Raw genomic sequence first — 16665 nt, forward strand, 5'->3', positions numbered from 1 at the left:
TCGATCCCAGGACCCTGAGATCATGACCTGAGCTGAAGGCAGAGGCTTAACCCACTGATCCACCCAGGTACCCCTTGACTTGTGTTCTTGAAGAAGATAGTAACCTATAGTTTGCATCTTCCCTCCATTCTTTGAAAATGGAATCTTCAAAGTTATGGGGTTGATAGCTACCATTTAAGTAGAACAAGAATATCTTTATGTTTCCTTCCTTACCTGAGCTACTTATGTATTATTATGTCCTTTCTTTGAATTAACACATTGAAGATACTCGCTAAAGTATGAGTCATATTATTTGGAGAAAATGTCAATACTATCCAAAACCATAAACTCGGTCATATCAACAGGATCACACTGGCAAGAAGACGGGGCAAAAGCTAATTCAGTTCGCACTGGGGAAGGGGCTTGGACCACACAGAAGGGATACTGTCTGCAGGTGCCGTGTAGAAGCACCTGAGGAAGTCACAACATAGGAAGAGAGACAATTAAAAAGGTGATTAAACAAAGAATAAAACCCCACCGAACACGAGGTGAAACCAAGAGATTACCGACATCCTTTTCTGATGAAGGCCTTACATAGAAGTGGGAAAATAACAAATTATATTGATCATTGAGTCACTGTTCCAAGGCCTCTACATTTGTTATTTTATCTAATTCACAATAAGTGGCTGAAGAAAGCAATATTATTAACCCGATTTTACAGGGAAAGCTGATATCTGGAGAGGCTTAAATGAGTTACTGAGATCACCCAAGTGACGACGTGTCAAACCAGGATTCCAACGCAACCAGTCTCATTCCCGAGTCTGACCTCTGAGCAGCTATGTAATATGCTAATAAAATCGATTGTTCTTGGCAGCATTTTTGCAGCATCTCAAAATGGAAAAGGAGCCCAAGATATTTTCAAAGGTGAAGACTAGGTTGTAGGGCTTTAGTTTTTCTCACAAGGTGAGGCGTTGACTGGGACGGGGGCAGAATTTCCGGAATCAGAGTTTATAATAGTAAAGCAGGAATCTCGGAAGAATGTTGATGAGTGAGGTGTTAGGCTAGATCCATACACTATTTTTGTTGGACCTGCAGTTTATCTTTCAAGATGCAGTATTTCCTGAAGGAAGAAACCAGGTTATCTGTGTTCATTCTCTGTATTCCTTAATATAAGAGAAGGGTGGTGGGTTATCTTCCAGCAATGTTTAACACAGAGTCAGTAACCACTGTGCTCTCACTTCTCATTGCATCTATCTCAAGTAAGACAGGCTGGAAAGAAGGGATCAAGAGGAATTTCCATGAAACCTCAGGATAAGTGCCTTTTGGTTTTAAGAATTAAAATTCCTAAGGAGCATAGCCATTTACACTAACCTAAGCCTTTTTACGCGACAGAACACCTTCCTGCATGGTTGCTAATACGAATGAGTCACACAGCACACTTGCGCTTGGTCGCTGCTAACGCTGCCTCCCCTGCTGCAGATTCCGCTTGGATGTGCGGCATCTGTGCACCCGGCAAGGAGTTTGCTTTAAGCTGCTGTGAACAGAAAAACAAACGAACAAAAAAACTCCCCCCCCCCAAAAAAACCAAAAACAAAAACATAGGGATCCTGTGGTCTCTGTGCCAACTAATACAAACTACTGTGAACTTCCATTTGAAGCAAACCTGGGCTTGATTTTCTGGTCTTACTTCCTCTGAGTATGTGATCTGGAAAATTTAACTTCTCCAAACTCCAGTGTGTACACTGGTCAGATGAGGATAAAAGTGTGATATCATCTGCCTCACTGGGCTGCAGTGAGAACAAACAAGATAATGCATATATAACTCCCCTTTGCTCATAGTAGAAACCCAAATAATGTTAAGTATATTGAGTATTATTATACATGTGTGTGTGTATATATACATATATATATAAGTACAGTAAGTATATTAAGTACTAAGATTAGTGCTGATTATTGTTCACTTATTATTATTGTTATTAATTTGAGACTGACAAAGAGGAAAGAAAGAAGCACACATGGTAAAAGGGTTACATGGAAGAACCTGGTACTATGCTCACAACCAATTAACCCTAATGCACATTCCTTATTCTGAAAGGTGTCTCACACTCCTTCAACCTATAATTTGAAACTGTTTATGCAACACTGCAATAATATTATATACTTTGGGGTCTTTCCATCTATACAGCTATATGCAATATACACCTACTTTAAAATTTACATTAAAAATAAAATTCAGTAAGCCAATAATTTTTGAAAAGACTTGCCAGAATCCAATTATTCCTTCTGCATCCAAGATATTAAACTCATTACTATAAGCCTCGATCCACTTGTAATACTATCAGTAAAGTTCAAAATTCTTTCCTGCAGCAAATTTTTTCCGATGAGAAGCTGAAGTTGACTGAAGGTAATGGGAGTTGGGTACGAGTGAATGATGTCAGTCTTTGGTCTCAGATAAGATTCCTTCTATTTCCTCCTCACCCAAGGAAGCTTCTTACTTGCTTTCATCTGAAGGCAGAGCGCAGAATATTGATGAGACAAGGCTCCATCTAACCTCAGAGATGAATGTGTGGACAACTCACTTGGATTTTAAACACAGAGTTTGCATTTCCATGGGGTCAGTTAATCTGTCAAAACCAATAACAATTTTCTTTCCACGCACAGAACAAGCCAGGTCCCGAACCCAGGTGCCCTACTGTGATGTGACTTGTATGTTTTTAGTATATTCAACTTCTTTTTATGAAGAATGTGTTTTGAAGTTGTTGACAAAGAGAAAAAGGACAGAACTGAATTTCATTGGAGACGTACAGGAAACAACAAAAAATAGTTACTACCACATTCTGAGAGGTAAATTTGGGCTTTTTCTCGTATTTTCGTTTCCTTCAGTATATACAGAAAGGCATGTCTATACACTCTTGCCAATACTGTGGATTTTTTTCTCTGCTTAATGGAAATTTTCTGTAAAACCCATATTTTTTTTTTTTACAGAGAAATACAATAATAAGGCTCTGAATAAGACTTAGTTATTAAAAACAACCAAGTGACAGGGACATCTGAATGGCTCAATCAGTTAAGCATCTGCCTTCAGCTCAGGCCTTGATCCCAGGGTCCTGGAATCGAGTCCTGCACTAGGCTCCCTGCTTGGCAGGGAGCCTGCTTCTCCCTCTGTCTGCTCCTCCCCCTGCCTGTGCTTGCACGCGTTCTCTCTCTCTCTCTTTCTTTGACAAATAAAGAAATAAATAAAATCTTTAAAAAAGAAAGTGTCAGAAACTCAGAAAAATTATAAATTGTATTTGTTTTCTGCAGGTAAGGTGAGCAGGTGTACTGATGCTTGGGAGATAGATGGGGAATGAGCAGAGAGGGAATATATTCACAAAAACACACCTCAAAAGCAGGATTGTGCTTTCCTTCCTTCTCTTGTCCCCTGGGTCCCTGAAGTAATGCAGAATGCTACTGAGTGTCCACACACATACCCTTGAGAACCCGGAAGAAGACAGTTTCCAGCCATGACTTTACACCTCCAGTGTGCTCAATCACCAGACTATGAGTTTCTCCACCCAGAACTTCTTTATACTGATATCAAGTAACACATTGTTGGTTCATGAGGTTTTTTGTTTTTGTTTGTTTTTCATTCACGATTAACGAGCATTATTTCCTCTCCTCTTCCTGGTGTGAAAAAAGAATCAGATATAGCTTTATAAGTGAAGAGGTACCATCACTATAAAAGCTGTTTCTTCCATAGACTTGGCAATTAAAATGGTAGCACGTCTGGTACCATTGAGCATATATTGGACTTGCAGGCATAGACTTGCAGGCATAGATTAGTGATTCTCAGCAGGTGGTTCCAGTATCAGTGACAACTGGAGACTTGTTAGAAACAGAAATTCTCACCCAAGGCCTCCTAGATCAGAACTACGTGGGTAGGCTCAGCAAGCTATGCTGCAATAAGCCTTCCAGGGAATTCTGATGCATGCTAATGTTGAGAACCCTTGCCTCATAACAGCTCTGACAATCAAAATGGAGGAGATGTTTTGGAGAAGGAAGAACATGCATGCTCACAGTGTTTCACAAGCACCAGAAATGCAACTCAGAAAAACAAGAACCAAAGGGGTACACTGACTAACAAAACTGAAACATCTAAAAGCTGATTAAATTGTTGGACAACACTAAGGACCCCGTTTCCTTCCATTTCTTCTCTATGCTCCCCACATTCCTCTTCTTTACCTTGAAGTAATCAAAACAATAACCTACGGTCAAGATGCAGATAACTTAAATGTGCAGCATAAGAATAGAGGGAAAAATGTTAAGTTGTTGTCTCAGGCTAGTGGGACTCTGGATACCTTTCACTTCCCTCTGTTTATAATTCTGTGTCTTCAAATTTATCCGCAGGAATGGGTATCACATTTGTACTTACTAAAATCTGAGAAACAAGGCAGTTAGGAAAGAAGGGACACAGGAAGACAAAAGAAGAAAAGGAAAGGAGGAAAGACTGAAAAACAAAAAGAAAAGGAGGGAGGGAATGAAGAAAAAGGATGAAAAAAATCCTTTAAAAAATGTTTTTTTTCTTACGGATTTCTCAGTAAAGCAACCACATTCCCTTGGCCTTCACTAAGCCCTGAGAAAACCATTATCATGGCAGATATGACACAGCACCTACATCCGTGCACCTGTGTTAAAATAGACCGGCCATGTCAGCATGTGAAATATGTGTGGTCTCTTGTGACTTTCATTTGTTTTTATTTGAATACCAGGCAGGCAAATAGAATTTTCAAGAATGGAAAACTGTCTGCAAAAATTTTAATTACATTTAATAAACACTGATTGTTTTCTATTCATAGCAATATTATTTTCATGGTTTTCTTTCTTCTGTTTTGAGATAATAACAAGAATAGTGTCCAGATGGCTTTCATGTACTTCCAATAACTCAACATTTATGTTTTTGTAATGTGTCAATTATCCAGCAGGAGCCTCTATAAATAATAGAAAAAATGCAGAGAGAAAATACTTTATCCTGTATTTCATATGAAAAAAGTATACCTTTCATTAAATTGTGATCTCATTCTTTTCAAAAAAAACCCCACTAAAATATATTTTTCATAACAGAGGCAGATCCTAGTGACACTCCACTATTAAAGTACAATTATGTGGTTCATATTTCATGGTACATTCTAGAAGCACACTTTTTTTTTAAGGAGCCAACAGCCTCATTTATACTAGATTATAAACTTTTCTGATTAAATGTGCATTTGATTCACAAATCAGTTCCCATTCAATGACCTGATTTAAATCTTTCTACAACTTTTTATTTTTACTGAATGCTCAAAAAATTGTTGGTCTTATGAGGTGTCTGGTTGGCTTAGTTGGTTAAGCATCTGCCTTTGGCTCAGTCACTTGCTCAGCGGGAAGCCTGCTTCTCCCTCTGCCTGCTGTCCCCCCTGCTTGTGTCCTTTCTCTCTCTGTGTCTCTCTCTGTCTCTGTCAAATAAATTCATAAAATCTTAAAAAAAATTGTTGGTCTTACAAAAAAATTTCTGCTCTGAAGCAAAAATGCAATTCATATTCAAAATTTTTTCTAGTGTTCATCCCAGGCACCTTGGCTTCCCATTATGCTGCACTGTGATGTTCTGTACACACAGGCAACATGCCCAGAGGTGTGAGAGGTGCACTGTTCAAGTAGGATAATAACACTTAGAGAACACTCCAACCAAACTGTTTCCTCCTTGGGAATCCTCTAGACACCTTCTACAGTAAACACTTTGTTTAAATCAGGTGTTTACAAACCTGATTGGCCATGGAAACTCTGATATACATAGTAACTATTCTTATCTGGAATAATTACCATTCTATGGATCATATCTGATAGAATTTTGCTTTCAACTTTACCTTACCTTCTCTCTATAAAAAACTGCCCGCCTCATGCTAACATGTAAAACTTTTAGTGACTTAGTAATACAATTTTACCAAAGGGATTTGCAATGGACCAAAGCTTTCTAAAATGACGTTGTGGGGACACAAATGGACACTTTAATGGTTGAATTTCCCACCCTGGGAGAGGACCATATAGGAAATAACTGCGTGTTTCAGTGGTACACCTCAGTATAACCCACCAAACCACACACACACACACACACACAAATGATGAAATAATACTTTGGTCAAACAGGCACTACCAAAGTTGCTGAATAAACATAACATTCAAAAATACATATTTTTAGAATGAGGTAAGTGCAAAGCCAAACAAGACTATATCTCATTCATGAGTAGGGATGGATCTAGTGCAACATCATTGTGCCAACTTGACGCACTCAACAAGTCCTTATCTCTGACCTGCCCTTCCTTCCCTCCTCCTTCTTTCTCTCCTTCCTTTTTAAATTCTCTCCCTGTTTTCCTTTTTCCCTTTTGTCTCCACAAAGAAACACATCCCTTCTCCCTTCCGACCAAGGGAGTGGAAACTGAGTCAGCACGCTCTGTGGTTGGGCTATCTGCAGACTTCACTGCAGCTCTAGTCATTTTTGATCACCCTTCTGAAGTTGGGATCTTGACCTTCCTTCCACAGGGTCTGGGATCTGAGCCCTGAGGAGGTGCCACAATGAGGACATGTCTCACAGGTGTGTCCCCAGCTTTATGAATTGTGCCCCATCAGCCTCTGCTTTAGATCTTGATTGACAGCTGTTAAAGGTCACCAGCAATCTGTCTTGGAACTACACCCTGCTGCCCACTGTGTGTGCTGTGGGAGCCGTTGGCCCTGCTGCCCCACACCTGGCCTGGAGAAGGCTGTGAGACCATAAATCAGACTCCATGTTATAAAGGCTCCTCTCAGGTAGTTCTTCCTTCTGTATCAGGGGGATTCTCTAGGATCTCATACCCTGCCTCCATTCTGGAAACAATACCCCCAGCCCTCACTGGAGTGGAAAGTGTTGGGGGTAGAGGAGTGCTCCTGCACGCTTGGTCCTCCGCTGGAGGGTATTCTGTCCCACTCATCCATATGCTTCTTTCTCCTGGGCCTGGACTATCGAGGTTGCTTGTCTCCCTTTGTTTTAGTTGGGGTTGAGCACAGCAGTGGGTGTCCTCTGTTCTGAAGATCATGTCACTTATACTTTGTTATATAAAGTTAATTTTGTCCTCAGTTCTCTGTTGCTTTAAAAATAAACTATGTTTATGTCACTTGTTTGGGTTACTAGTGTGAGAATCACAGTCTCTTATCACCTTCTACATCCAAAATGGAAGTGAGTCTTTGCAGCACACTTCTTATTCAGAAAAATTCTATTCTTAGAACTCAAAGTGGGTCACAAATCAGATTTATTCCTCATGTACCCTCCAGAATTGAAAAAAAAAGCGAGCGATTAAGAAAACCTACAACATAAATGCTCTGTGGCTTATAACAGATTCCCTCAAATTGTGAATTTTGTGCTTACACTCAGCTGAGCTAGAGATGGGTTTACTTAATTAGAATAAAAAGGAGAGGAAGCAGATGAAGAGAAGGAGAAAGACAGAAGGAAAAGATTACAGTTTAGCCAACCATACTTTTGGCAAAGTCTTTTTTCTTTTGTATTCACCTCTGGGATTGGGATAAAGGCCACATGACCCTATGCACATGGCTTCTACTTCACTGTGTCCATAAAGGATGGGGATTAGGCTGACAAGCACTATCATCAATTCATACAGTTTAAATGTTTGATTCTAAGCTTTTTACAGTGCAAACTATATATACTCTTGACATTCTCACTCCCTGATCTTTAATAGACTTTTCTATAATTATAGGACCTTGGGGTAGGAAGCAAGACCCTTACACGTCATCATTACATCAACCAAAAAACATACAGGAGACAATAATTTATTGTAATTACTGACTGAACCAGAAACACACCAGTGTGACACTCAAGGAAGTAAACATTGCCTAAAAATACAAACGGCAGGTTAAAATCACTTATATATACAATGGCAAGGATTTTTAAAAGATATATTTATCCATTTGAGAGAGTGAGCAAGCACAGGGAGGAGCACAGGGAGAAGAGAAATCCTCAAGCAAACTCTCCACGGAGCACAGAGCTCAATGCAGGGCTTGATCTCATGACCCTGAGATTATGACATGAGCCCAAACCAAGAACTGGACACTCAAATGACTAACCCACCCAGGAACCCCTAAAATGGCAAGGATTAGCTCAGAAATGCAGAAGTAAAAATCAAAATGCATCAGCATAGGCAGGTCCCTTTCTTGGCCATTCTGTTCAAAGGTCAGAGGACGTGATAAAGTTTAGTAAGCATTAGTTTTCCTTCATATCTTTTCATGGCTTGAATACTCATCTGTTTTTATCAATGAATAATATTTCATTGTCTGGATGAAACCGTTTATTTATCCATTCACCTACTGAAAGACGATCTTGGTTGCTACTCAGTTTGGGCAACTACAAAGAAAGCTGCTATAAACATCGGTATGCAGGTTTTATGGTGAACGTAAGTTTTTAACTCATGGGTAAATACCATGGAGAGGGATTGCTGGATCATATGGTAAAAGTATGCCTAGCTTGGTTATAAAAACAAAAACAAAAACAAAAAACTGCCAAGTTGCCTTCCAAAGTGGCTGTGTCACTGTGCATTCTTCCAGCAATGAAGGAGAGCTCCTGTGGCTCCACATCCTTGCCAACAGTTGGCATGGTCAGGATTTTAGATTTTGCCCATTTTAATAGGTGTGCAGTGGTATTTCATTTTAATAAGCTTTCCCCTAATGACGTCATTTTGAACATCTTTTCATATACTTATTTACCATGTGTATATACATATTCTTTGGGGACATGTCGGTCATATTTTTTGCCCATTTTTAATTGACTGCTGGTTTTCTTATTGTTGAATTTTAAGGGCTCTTTGAATATTTTGGATAACAGTACTTTATCAGACATTATCTGTTGCCAATATTTCCTCCCATTCTGTGGCTTGTCTTCTCATTCTCTTGACTATGCCTGTTTCAGAGCAGGCTAATTTGTGTTGTTTTAAGCTATTAAGTTTGTGGTTGTTTGTTACAAGAGTGATAGAAAGCAAATATTGCAGGCAATTATAAAATGATTCAACTAAAACTCATCTTTGAGAATTTTGAAACACCGTATCATATGAGCTCTCTTAGCTCTTCTAGGTAAGAATTTCCCTATTTCTCTATGGCCATTTCTCAGACAATATCAATATTTTTTAAAATTTTTATATAAATTCCAGCTAATTAACATACAGTGTGATATTAGTTTCAAGTGTACAACATAGTGCTTCAACACTTCAGACATCACCCGGGGCTCATCACAAGTGCACTCCTTAATCTCCATTTATACCCAGATGTTATTTAAAAAGGTGAATGTTTGAACTTTTTTCATTTATTTATGTCTTCTGTTTTGCTTATCTGGGCCATATTCGCAAATCACTGATCATCTGCCATCTAAATTTTGTTTCCAGAAGTCTTTGGATATTTTCACTAACGTAGTAGTCAATTTTCATTCTGAACAAACACAAAATGAGAGATATTTATCAGGACTTTATATAAAAGTTACACTCTGAAAAGGTATAGCCCCTATTACTGACCTTCTGCTTTCATCTCAATACTGTTTGTTTTACTTTGTAAACAAGGTATTGTACTTCAGGTCCAGGGTATGTAAGAAATTCAAGTCTTTAAGGAAAGGGGCTGTGTATATGGCTTTTGTGCCTTTAATTACAATAAAATATTATAATTAGACACACTTTTTAGTATATGAAAATGAAGGTCCACCTTTCTTTTAACTTTTAATATTGCCAATATTCTTAAAGTTTAATACAGAATTTTAAAAAGCAATTAGGAATTACTGCAATTTAAACACATTATATCAGCTAAAAACATATGAGGACCCAAAAAGGTATAAAATTAGACAGCATATTTAAGCACTGCCTTTTTATATATTGTAACAATAAGAAAGTATGATTTCAGAAATAAATAGTTAAGACCTGACACAAAGAGTAACTGCACTAAAATTCACTTAAGAACACATTCAGAAGCAGATGTGGGAAATTTTGTGAATTGGGAATTTGGTTGTCTTATTTGTATTTTCCTCTTACTTTCTCATCCCTTTAAAGCCCCATCTGTATTCCCCTAACATGTTTTCCTGCAGAAAAAATTCTGACCTTGTGAGTTCTCTGCTTGCTAAATGATTTATCCCAATCCCTGTGAGGAATGTTGGGCTCTAAATAAACTGGCTCCAATCTACCCAACCAGCATCAATCTTTACCACCGTTCCTATCCATTAACCCTGCTCTCCATCAGATGGAGTGACTCACCCCTCCCAGAACATGTGCTGCTTTTGCATCCCCCCCACCCCCCGCCACTGGTCACACTTTCTCCTGAATACACTTCTTCCCTTCTCTGGTACATTACTGTTGAATCTAATACCATTCACCTGAAATCTTATTCTCTCTCTAGAGATTTCCTGATGTTTCCAGACGTAATTAACAACCATTTCCCCCAACTTCCTTAACACTGCAGTCTCAACTGATTTTTGTACCTTCACAGGGTGCTATTTATTACTTTGTAAAATGTCCTATGACTCCACTAGATCAGGACCTCCTTGATCAAAAGTATATATTGTTCATATTTGACACTGTAATAATACTCTGTAATAAACAATGCGGATAGGCTGAGGTATGGAAGTGATGAATGACTGTATTGTGCATCTGAAACGAATATTACGCTCTATGTTAACTAAGTGTAATTTAAATAAAAAACTTAAAAAAAAAACAAACCTTTGTTAGAGACAAAGAGGGGTCCTCTTCCTCATCTGGGAGGAAGACCACTACACTCTGTGAAGCAGCTTCTTTTTTATTTCTATACTTAATGAATCTTTGTCTCCTTCTCTAAATGGCTTGCTCTTGAATTCTGTTCACCCAAAGCCAGGAACCCTCTTGGCAAGGGGCCTGAGACGCACTCTCGGGGCCTCGGTCTGCACCACATTTATTGTTTGTGAAAATATATAGTTTCATTATTTGGTAGAGGCCTTGAGATTAACTTCAAATAGTTGTCCATTTAGGAAAAATAATACAGTCATTTAAAATTATTTTTATTTCCTAATTTTTTATGTTTGTTCTCTTAGGATTTATGTGATTTTTTAGCACATGCACGCACACAAGCGTGTGTGTGTGTGTGTGTGTGTGTGTGTGTGAGAGAGAGAGAGAGAGAGAGAGAAACGAGCTGAGTTTAAACTGCCTCGCGCCCTCACTCTCCATCCCTTATCTAGCTCCCTCTTGCTCAGTGACCACTCAGTGGGCTTCTACTATAACACCTGCTCTCACATAATAACAATAATAGTAGCAATCATTCACCACACTTATTATGTGCCAAGAATAGATGCGTGCTTTGCGCATATTAGCACATTTAATCTTCACGACTACTGTAGGTGGTTGGCACTTTTATCATCTGCACTTTATGGATGAGGAAAATAAGGCACAGAGATGTTAGGTAATTTCCTTCCTGAAATTTACCTATGTTTTACTTTATTCCCTGTCACAGACAGGTCTACTTTTTGTGAATGGGCAAAAGAAGTTTCTTCCAAATAGCACTGTGTTTAGACTCACCTGGGATAATGCTCCAAACATGTCCTATTTACCGCCTATGGCTACAGCTCTCCAGACATCAGTCTTTATGTTTACATGGATAATGAGAATTTAGAAAAAATCTCCAAGTCACAAAGTTTTTTAGATAAAAACTACTTGAGAGCTTATCATCGGAGAATACACTGCATGACTTTTATCCATCTCAATGACAGAGGGGAGCCTGGGTGGCTCAGTCTGTTGAGCGTCCAACTCTAGGCTTTGGTTCAAGTCAGGATCTCAAGGTCTTCAGCTCATGCTCCCTGCTCAGTGCACACTTGGCTTGAGACTCTCCCCCTCCTGCCCTTCCCCCCACTCATATACTCTCTTTCTCTCAAATAAAAAAATAACCTGTAAAAAAAAAAATGATACCAACTCAGAACTCTTTAAATTCACTTTTAGAATTCTCTTTCTTCTAATGCTCAACAAAGATGTGTGCTGACTCCAGTTCCTTCGTAGGCCACTGCTCTGTGTAGTCTGGTCTCCGGGCATTCCACCACCTTAGCAAGTGTTAAGTAGCAAAATATAACCTCCGATTCTGTGCCAATTACATTCCTCTTTCCTTAAATACATCATCCTCATCTTAGAGTTCTTGTCGTGGCTAGCATCAGAAATTTCCTATACTGTTTTCATATGATATTTGAAGGTTTTCATCCTGCCTTCTCCCCTGCTCATGCCCTTGACCCACCTCTGCGGGGCGTCCAGAAAGCCTCTGATCTGGGTCACCAGTCAGGGAACTATGGCACCCACAGTATCTCCCGCTATCCCGGCGGATAAGAACACAATGTGGAAAGACAAGCAGAGCTGAACAGATTTAATTCTGACATTCATGTGGCCAGCAACAGACTCTCCCACACCAAACACAGCGTCAGCAAGCACCTCACTGCCATTCGAGCCAGCAGCTAACCACTGACATCTTCCAGGTGTTAAAATACATTAACTTGGGATATCAGAAAAGTAAACATCACAAGGAAACATTCACTCATATTCCACCATTCTCTTGAAAAAGGCCCACATCTTTTGAAATGCGACCATCAAGGAATAGTAAATTATATCACAGGACTGTGAGAGTCAAATGAAATCAAGGAAATTTGAGATTTATTGCCTGGTACCTACTAGGAGATCCAAAAATATGTTTATGGGAAATAAATGTAAACAAGTTGTAAAAGTTCTATCCTCACTCATACTCTTCCTCTCTGTCTCCGTCTCTCTCTTTCTTTCTCCCTCTTCCAGAACCAGTGTTTCTGGTGAGGTGGAAAGAATAGAACCAGCATTAAGTGCATTCTTTAGGAGGTCTTGAAAGACCCCTATTTCCCTATGGGTAAAAACGTCTCTAGAAGGCCAGTTTCCTAATTTGTAATTATTTAATATCTATATTCTTTTCTCTCTTCCTCTACCTCTATATTTTGCCTATTATTTCCTTTTCCTCATTAACGATGAGTAAAAAACATTTTAAAATGTATTTTTTTAGTTTTCACTTTAATTTTTAAATATTTTTAAGAGCATTGATTCAAAAAGAACACTTACACATTTTTACATGTGTAGATTTTTATTTTGTGAAATTCAGATCATATTATAGACATAGGGGTATTTGCACTGCCTTTTTTACTTAAAATATATTGTGGAAAAAAAATATAATGTGAAAATTTTCCCACCCTCTCACATGTTTATTTACCCAATTCAATGCCTACACCATGAAGTTACTGGTAGGATTAATTAAGATAATGTTTAGAAAGCACTAATATATATCAAACACTCAATACATATAAGCCATTATTTGTAAAATATTATTTTTCCTTTTTTAATTTTTTTTCTGTTCATCTCTTTTCTTCTCTCTGCTTTCTGCCTTCAATATAGAATATGCAAGACCTTCTGTCAGGCTCAGTGTCACTGTAAGGAGAGAAACAACTCATTCTGACTCAAGCAGCCATCACATAGGTAGGGACAGAAGGCCACACAGGACAGTCTGGCAAAGTAAAAAGGACCGGCTTCCATTTAGAAAACTCCAGATGAAGAACTGTTGCAGACAAAGTGGTCTAGACATGGCAGGGAAATAGGGGAAGACCGCCGCCCCGCAGGCACCCTCCCTGAGCAGCAGGAATGGTAAGGGTTGCTCCCGGTGCTGGAGGAACACCAGCCTCTGCTTCTCCAGGATGAACAGGTCCTCACCCGAGCTCCGAAAGAGCTGTCGTGTCCAGTCGTCATCTGCACAACTCCACTTCCTCAGGATAAAATGTTTTAGCTACTGGAGATTTTCTGGGTATTTGGATTCTGGTTAAATGTCATTGATTGGGACTGCCTGGAATCTGTCTGTTTGACCATGTCATCCCAGCTCTGGTGATGGAGAGGGCTCTCCTTTTGCAAGACAATTGGAGCCCTAATATCAGCGCACCTCTGTCTCTTGTCATTGCTTTAGGTACAAGCTCTTTCTTTTTAACTTTTTTTCTTTTTCCATTCACAACTCCCTTGAGTTAATATACATGTCTTTCCTGCTTGGCCCCACTATAGCCTGCCTCTGGGACATTAATTAGCTTAATAATTAAGATTAATTAGATTATTACTTTAGGTCACTGGCATCTGCTAGGAAATTTGATCACGTTGGAAGAAAACAAAATTTGTCAACAGAGTTCCAAGAATCCCAAATGGGTAGCTGGTATTTGGTTAATCTAGCTCCTGATCACACACCCAGCAAACGGTGAAGTTAACACTCAAGCTCAGACAACCTGCTCTCAGAGGTCAACATCCTTAACTAGAGAATACTGACTTTCTATAAATAGTGAACATTATGGTCAAGCTGGTAAATACTGTTTACTTTTCAGTAGTTTGCATTTACTTAAAAAAACTGTAGTTATAGGGTGCCTGGGTGGCTCAGTCGGTTGGGTGTCTGCATTCGGCTCGGGTTGTGGTCTTGGGGTCCTAGGATCAAGTTCCGCATCAGGCACCTTGCTCGGCAGGGAGCCTGCTTCTCCTTCTCCCACTCCCCCTGCTTGTGCTCTTTCTCTCTGTGTCAAATCAATAAATAAAATCTTTGGGAAAAAAAAAAAACTGTAGTTATAGAATTTTGTAAGAAATTTTCACAGTCAATGTTAATCTTTTTTCTTACTGAGCAACCCCTATTCCTTCCCTTAGAAGTAATTTAAGGCACTGTTATCCTTAAATGTTGCATTAAAACCTCTGATGCAATTAACTCCAAAATGAAAATGAGGGAGATTTTCTTAACTAAAAAGGGCAGAATCATTGATACAAGTCATTTCTCCTACTCCCTACCTCTAGCCTTGAGGGTATTGAGAGCTTGAATAAACAATCATTGATATTGCTCCTTTGCCCAAGAACATCTCCTGGCCAGCATGCCTGAGCTCTCTTTGTAGTTGATTTCATGGGAGCAAAACACCACCTAAAAATTAACATTATTATTAAACCACTTCAGCATTTTTTTTCAATAAGTTGTAATAGTGACTTGTGGAAATGGAAAGAAATTTTTTAAAAAAATATCTTAGTGAGGTGTGTGAGGCTGGAAGGAAAGATAAAGAAAAAACCCACACACACATATTTAAATGAATATATAGCAAATATAATGAATATATATTGATATATATATATAAATAACAGATATGCATATATATAACTGCAATTGACAGAGGCTTCTTGGAAATTCATTTCTGGAAGCATTTGCTTTCTGAAAAGCCCATTTACAAAATGCTAATGCTATTAAAGCATTAACCCAGAGCACAGATAGTATCCTTGTGTATTCAAAATAAAGTTTGACTTCCATAGGACTTCTCAGAGCAAAGGATATACGCAGTACATTTGCAGTTAACGTAGTTGTTATCATTTACCCGGAGAAGCATTCCTGTGTTAACATGGACTCAAGAAGAGCCCCTTTTCCTGTCAGCAGCAAACAGACCTTGGCGGGGCTGTCAGAGCCTCATCAGCGTCCCACCAGGCTCATGACACTAAACACAAGGGGTAATGTTTGGAAGTAAAATATGGCCTAATTCTCAAAGGCTTAAATGAGAGGGGTGGACCCATGGATCAAGACAGGACCCCCTCTTCCCTTTCAACTGGCTGCATCTGTGCTGGACCCGATAAGGAGGCTCCCTGATAGGTCAGCTTCAAGGCTTCTGATCTATTAGAAAAGAACATTTAAAAAAAGAGTCACATCAGTTTAATTTGCATGAAAGAGTCAGGTTACACAGAGAGCAAAATTCACTGATCTCATAAATAGAAACTGATAAATTCAAAAGGGCTTAGTATCCTTGAATTTTAATCTAGGCAGAATAGCTCACTTTAATGCTGGTGATTTTCAGGCTTTTTATCTGGTAGTTGATGAGATGAGATGAGCTTGCTCCAGGATTCTGGATAATCCTGTCCCCTATGACGCCCTTGGAAATGTGTGCGGGTTGACTGCAGAACTGCATCTAGGATGAAGACTGGGAAAGCAAACTTTGCAAATGATTTCCCTGCTACTACTCCCCGCAGAGGGCCTGGCACAGGCTTTATATCCACAGTAGCAAATGTGGGCTTGACTACAACATACTTGAATATTACAGCTGAGATGTATGATTTCTTTTTCTAATTTTGAGTATCACTGCAGATATTCAGTTTTCCCTAGAGAAGACCACTAGATTATCATTTAAATTACCCACTGAATCATACACAAGGAAACAATGGCCAATGCTATTTTTAACCATTTAGCATAATTCCTTCTCTCATTTTCAACTCACTTGAATAGGAGAACATTAAAATTATAATAAAAATAGCTTTAGTTGGAAGCAAGTCCTATTCAAAAAATGTATATAGGAAAAGCTTCTGACTTTCATCTGGCCTTGACATAGTAGATATTTCCAATAAGAAAATATAGTTTCTGATTTGCAGGGATCAATCACTGTCTTTAGATAGCTAGTATCTTGTCTTCTGTACCCTGAGTCACACAGTAGCAGAAAATGCAAAAGCCTGTAATACAGGTAAGCAGAAAATGCAAAAGCCGAAACTCCATAAACACTCAAAGAGGTACATAGTCATCCGGGCCCAAATCTAGGCCACAGACAGCAAAGGGGCAAGAAACGGTAATTCTCCATCAGATGGAAAGGAGATCAGC

This window comes from Martes martes (genome assembly GCF_963455335.1).
Source record: "Martes martes genome assembly, chromosome: 14".
In the NCBI taxonomy this organism is placed as follows: Eukaryota; Metazoa; Chordata; class Mammalia; order Carnivora; family Mustelidae; genus Martes; species Martes martes.